Source organism: Gavialis gangeticus, unplaced genomic scaffold (genome assembly GCF_001723915.1).
Source record: "Gavialis gangeticus isolate Ggan-Ray unplaced genomic scaffold, GavGan_comp1, whole genome shotgun sequence".
Classification (NCBI taxonomy): Eukaryota; Metazoa; Chordata; order Crocodylia; family Gavialidae; genus Gavialis; species Gavialis gangeticus.
This window is the reverse complement of record NW_017729032.1, coordinates 11,129,792-11,135,966: the sequence shown is the minus strand read 5'-3', so window position 1 is coordinate 11,135,966 and position 6,175 is coordinate 11,129,792. Positions and strand designations below refer to the sequence as shown.

Genomic DNA, 6,175 nt, shown 5'->3' with positions numbered 1-6,175 from the left:
ATGTGGGGGGGGGGAGGAGTAATGTCCACATTGTGTGTGGCCTGTGGACCTGTGAGTTGCCCTGGTGAAGCCTATGGGTATAACAGCCTATGGGTGTGCCCCATTGATGCAGCCCGCAGGGTGCTTTGGTTCCCAGCCGCTTAGGGGTTGGACAACACTGTTCTATATAAGTCTGGTAGGATCTGTTATACGATTTCTGTAGAAATATTTAAATAGATGGGCATTTGAGGCAGAATTGTTACTCTTGGGTAATTATGCAGGTGTGCATATGCTGTCTAGATGGGTTTAATATTTGGGAAAGACAATCACCTGCTACTTAATAGGGAGGATTTTGATCAGAGGTTAGGAATTTTCTGTAAGCCCTTTTGTTGTATGTATGTAAATCACTCACCATTTCTACATGGTGTGTATGATGACCTATTTGTCTCTATTCTTTCCAGCAGAGGCTGGGACATTTTGAATTCTTTTTGCCAGTGATTATTGGGGTGTAAAAGTATGTGATTACTTTTCACTGGAATTCTCTTCATGAGAGTTTGGAGGCAGCAATCTTGTGCATTTTGGAAGATATTGGCCCTGCCATTGATGGTACTCTGAGATTCAGCTTCCCATTCATCTTTTATGATTCCTGAATTGTCTGCGGCAGCATCACTTAAAGTGGAATTGAAAGTGGCAATTTGTCTTAGGTTCACTGTTTTGGAGTCTTTGAAATTAATCTTCAAACTCAGGTCTGGGATGCTGCAGAGCTCCTTCAACTGTGCAGCTGTGGGGATGTTGTGGCACTTTAGATATTGTATAAATTCTGATCTTTGAATGTTATGGACCCCAACTGAGGCTGCTGTATGTCAGACAGGTCACTTGCTGAGTCCTGAGTTAATTGGGAAGCGTATTTGACAGGCTGATAACAGGTACTTGGGCATTTACTTAAGAGTGCAGATGGCTTATACTATACTTGAAATGAGCCTCCTGTTGTCTCACAAAAACCCAAAGGGTATGTGAAGCATGGGGTGGCTTGAAGTCTGTGAGCTACTGATCCTCTGTCATTCCATCTGCCCAGAGCTTTCTTCTGTCCCTAATTTCAGTATTTGACATGCATCATTTTGCATTTCCTGCAGATTGTACATTGTCACCTCTCCCTGCACTCCCAAATCAAATGCTTAGTGATAGAGCCACAAATGGATATAGATGCAGTGATGCTCACTGTCTTCACACAGCACTCTTAGGTACCTGTCTCCTGGAGCAGAATTTGAAACTCTAATCTAGGTTGCTAGGGAGGTGCCCCTCTCATAGGGATTCACAACCTAGATAATTCTTCTTGGGGTCAGATACTTAGATTATCCCTTTGGGAAGGGATTACTGACTGGATCCTTTTAAAATCCAGGGAGTACCCTTCACCCTAATAGCTTAGTGATTACCCCACTTGCTTAGGAAGTGCGAGACCTTTCCTGTCTTCCGTGAGAGCCAGAGCCACGAGGCTGTAGGTTAGGGTGTGGTGAGGTTATGCTCTAGCTATTCTGTTGAAGCTGGGATAGACAGCTAAGCAAAGAAAAGCCCAGAGAAAGAGTACACCCAAGAAGGAATATGAGTGTCAAAACTGAGGGAGCAGGAGCCGCTCATCAGGAGCGGGGCTGTTGGGTTCTGGTCTCTGCTCCCAAGAGTGATTCAGTACGGGGTCCAATTACTGTTTGAAATAGGAGCAGGGATCAGAATCCAGGAGTGACCCATCTGCCCGCTGCAACTGAGTGCCACAACCACTATGTTGCAAAGTCAAGCATCCTCTTGTGTGAGAACTCTCCCTGTTTTTGTGCATCCGGGGGCATGGAAATACATAACACTTAGGGTGGTTTGAATGAGACTTAAACCTAAAGCGGGTGGATATGCAAGCCTGTTAAACTCATTTAAGTCTGGCTGGAACAGTACATAGGTGTACCTGGAAAATCCAGTACTATTGTGAATTGGTTCACTTTTGTGTGGAAACTAAGTGCTTGAGGACAGTGCTGCTCAGTGTTTTTGCTGGGTGGCTAGATGGACAATGTCTGGTCTGTCTGTGGGCCATATCCATCCGGTGGTCCCAATCTAGTGCCCAGGGCAGGTGTAGAGGAGGCAGGGACAGCCTGTCCTCAATCTAGCCATGTGTTGGATGGGGGCTTTGCCTGGCCTCAACCCGGCTGTGTGGAGGGAAGGGGATGTGGCTCAGCCCTGATCTGGGCTTGCAGGGGGAGGGGCTGGCCCAGCTCCAATCTGCTGTGCAGGGCTTGGGAATTCGGCAGCATGAAAGTGGTGCCAATCTGCTGCAAATTTCCTGACTCTCTGCAAGCCCCTGGGCTGGACTCCATGGTCCTAGGCATAGGTGACTGGTAAGGAGGGTCCGGGGGGGTGGGGGGGAAATGTTGTTGCCTGGCCTCCAGCAGCAGAACTGCCCCCTTTATATGGGCAGCTCCAGCTCCAAAATGGCTGCCCTAATCAGGCACCTGGCAGCTGCCAGCTCCATGCCCTTAAAGTGGCAGGCACCCACAGTGCCCTGCCACAGGCCAGAACTCTACTGTCCACCTTTTTTCTCTTTTTGTTGTCACATCAAATCAATGATCTCCTTCACAGCACTCATTCAGTAAAAAATATCTTTCTAACAACCAGCAGTATCTTCAAGCCCAACTCAACCACAGTCCATCATCATGCCCCACTCCACTTGCAGCACCAGGGAACGGAAAAGCATGGGTCCAAGTACTGTCTCCACTCCCCTCCACCCAAAGTAAGTCAAGCACAATGTAGATTTTAGTCATTTCGAGGCTACTGAAATTTTTGAACTCATGTTTATGTAGCCCAGGTGCACCAGGGTAAGTGCTTCCTCCTTCAGTGCAAGGGAAGTGTTGCCAAGGCAGGAGAGCTGTGAGAGGGATCTGTGAATGCAGGACAGCTCCCTCTATTCCCTAAAGAGTCAGGCCAGGGCAATAATTAACTATATACAGATTTATTAATATATACAGAACCAAAAGAAATTGTTATTGATAAACATATGTACACAAATATGCTATTATCATATAATGCTATACCCTGTAAATGAAGGCAAGAAGATTACTCCACCTCAAGAGGCATCAAACAATACATAGGTAAACAGTTGGTCTGAAACAGGGAAGCAACAGGTAAGTACAGGTAAGTAGCAAGAAAGGGTCTCAGCAGAGCCTCAGTAAGAATCATATACTATACACTCTATTAAACTACAAATATACAAATATAAAAATACACAAAATATAAGGCACCCTCTTACAAAATGTAAGGTGCTTGACAGTGCAAATGAATGCTTTAAGGGACACCAAGGTCCAGGCTGTTCTGAAGCCATGGCTGTACCCCAGTGACAAGGTGGGGGTCTTCCTTGCCCAGTCAGAATATCCCTTGAGGAAGAAAACCTTAAAAACCTGGGAAGCCCCACCTCTTCAGGGCTTTCTCTCAAGAGGCTAGTCTCACAGATGTGGGGTGGGGGAAAAATCCCCTGTGAAAATCCACTTCCCCAATAACTCATGACTCCAGGGTGAGGCCTCACAGCTTTTCTGGGCTCTCCGGGCCATCTGCCCAACTCAAGGCCCTGTGTACCGTCACGTGCACTGAAGGCACTGCCTTTTGCTCATAGTTGGAGACCCATGCCACCTTGTGCGGCACTGAGGTCTCTGTCCATGCCTGGACCCTCCATGCAGCATTGCCTTGTGCCAGGGGTTAGAGACCCGGGCAGCCTTGAGCAGCTCCTAAGGTCTTGGTCCACTCTCGCACCACTTTTTGCACTGACTGTACCCCGCTGCCTGGCCTCATGCCAGGGGTTAGGGACCCAAGCTCCCTCCAAGCAGCTCCCAGAGTCCTGGTTTATGCATTTGTGCACTGCATGCTGGGCCTTGTGCCAGGGGTTGGATACCTGAGCGGCCTTGTGCAGCTCCTGGGGTCCTGCTCCATGCACCAAACTGTGCACTGATGCTGCGCTCCTTAGCGACAGGGCTGGGGACGTGGCCGCTCGCCACTCCCGTTCAGCGAAGAAAACTTCAGGTTCTCCAGGGCAACTATTCTGCCCTGCTAGCCAGTTCTTACCAGCTCTCCTTCGCCTGCTCTCTTCGTCCCTCGTCGCAGCCAGCCCATGTGTCAGGCACGCTGCTCTTTTATTCCCTCTGGACGCTCCACCTCTGGATTGCAAATGGACCAATCAGGTTGAAGCAAAGTGCAGGCTTCAACTAGGTCTGCGTTCTGCCTTGCCCTGGGTAGCGGCGGGCAACCTCTTCCCCAGCAATCACCTGATTGGTGGAAGTGCTCCACCAATCACAAGGATGATTCTCCAAGCCCAGATGCACCAGGCTGCTATCGGTAAGCCACTTAAAAAACAAGCAGAAAAGTCACAATGCCTATGGCTCCAGGTCACCCACCCCCTGGGACTCGCAAAGCATGGGTGCAAGCACTAGTCCCACTCGCCCATGCTGAGGCATGTTGGGCTGTGCTTACTCACCCTCTGGTGATGACGTCGCATCACTTCACACGCCTGTGAATCAGTTCTGAATCAGTGACATTTTGGAACAGTTCTTATCCACACGGTTGTATTCTTTGTACAATGGCCAACTTCAGCAGGAGGCACCGAGGAATTTCATGTGCCAGCTTGGACTTATAGCATGCTAGTCAGGGCACTCTTCCAGGGGGTGGAGCTGTGGGTTTGAATCCTCTGCAGCTAAGGCAGCAGCCTCCCATTTCTTGAGCAAGTGCTTTAACCTGTAGGCTATTATATGACATGCAGGCACTACCTCAAGAGTTGTAGAGTTTTGCATTCCTACTCGGTGCTTTCCCACGCAAGCTTGGGTGCTGCGCCATTTAGGCCTACCAAGAAGGGAGCACTATTGCACAAGTGCAGAAGATAAGCTTTGTGTGCCTAATAAGTCAGGTTGGGGGTGGTTTGAGGATTGCACTCCTAGCCTTAGATGCTTTTTCATCCTTTCTTACGAATTCTTTTGGAGAGCCAGGATTATAGTCTGCAACTCATAACTCTTGATGTTTTCCCCACCAGTCTGTATTCCCTTTTGTTGTTGCTAGAAGGAACAAAACCCAGCATCGGGTTTGAGAATCTTTTCCTGGAGCTTTATTTTTAATAACAAACTAACGACAACAACCAAATCCTCCATTGCTTCAGACAAGAAAACCCACGGGAGACTTTTTGTTTGTCAGACATTGGTAGGATGCTGCCTTGAAGTTATAAGGCATTTAATTTTCCCCTGTGTTTTGGGCATTGTATAAATGTCTCAAAGGTTATTGCAACACTTGCAGTCCCTCTTAATTGATTTGCAAATCCATCTAGCAGATCTTAGTGATCAGTTCTGACAGCTTAAGACTTCAAGTCTCTGCGACTGTCACAGGGTGATAGTGAGAGGTCAGCCTTGTCTGGCCTGTCCAGGTTTTTTGCATGGAAGAAGGGAGGTTATTTCTTTTCTTTTACATGTTATACATTCGCACATGAATAGCAAGTCCACAGGATACCAAACTCCCAGTCATGTCCAGATAGTTGTTAGAGCCAAATTAGATTACAGAGCATCCATGGCATTGGTGTCTTATGCAGTAGATAACAGACTTTCACATTAGTAGCAGCTTGTAACTAAGATATATCTTTTATTAAAAAGCGACTACAGTAGCCTTCTCTCCATAGGAAGTCGTTGGAGGAGTCATCTTTCAGACCTTGATTTGTGTTGTTTTTTTGTGATTGCCTTATCTGTAAATATTTAATGGAGCCTGCTGGTAAATAATTCATTCTTTATTCATTGTTAAAGAATTTCCCCAAGCTCTTTATCTGAAAATGAATTCAAATAAGTAGTTTTTATTTAGCCCTTCTGCATCTTATTAAATCTGAAATCAGTGCTGTTCTAAAATGACAGAACCCTGTAATTTAGATATAGAGAAAGGCCTCTTGGGTCACCTCGCCCATCTGCCAGCCTGTTGAGCATATGTTTTAGCATTCAGTTCAGGCCTATTCTACTGCATAGGGTAATAGGGCTTCCATTGCTAGTTCTGGGAGACTTACATTCTTGAAGAAAATGTCACATAAGTATATTAATCTGGAGTAAAATCTTTGTGTGTGTGTGTGTGTGTGTGTGTGTCTCTCTCTCTCACACACACACACACACACACACACACACACACACACACACACACACGGATCCATTTC

General features: G+C 46.9%; 1 protein-coding gene and 1 long non-coding RNA gene across 5 annotated transcripts in view; one reads left to right on the top strand and one right to left on the bottom strand.

Annotated features, from left to right (window-relative positions):
* Positions 1-6,175, top strand: part of DLG2 (discs large MAGUK scaffold protein 2) — a 2,095,445-nt gene that overhangs the window by 1,166,070 nt on the left and 923,200 nt on the right. The gene's annotated exons all lie outside the window — the stretch shown is intronic.
* The window catches only part of LOC109302568, a 19,217-nt gene that overhangs the window by 6,108 nt on the left and 6,934 nt on the right, over positions 1-6,175 (bottom strand). Inside the window, exon 2 of the long non-coding RNA XR_002098846.1 lies at positions 4,764-4,766. This is a non-coding gene — a long non-coding RNA (uncharacterized LOC109302568). The remainder of the gene's footprint in view (positions 1-4,763; positions 4,767-6,175) is intronic.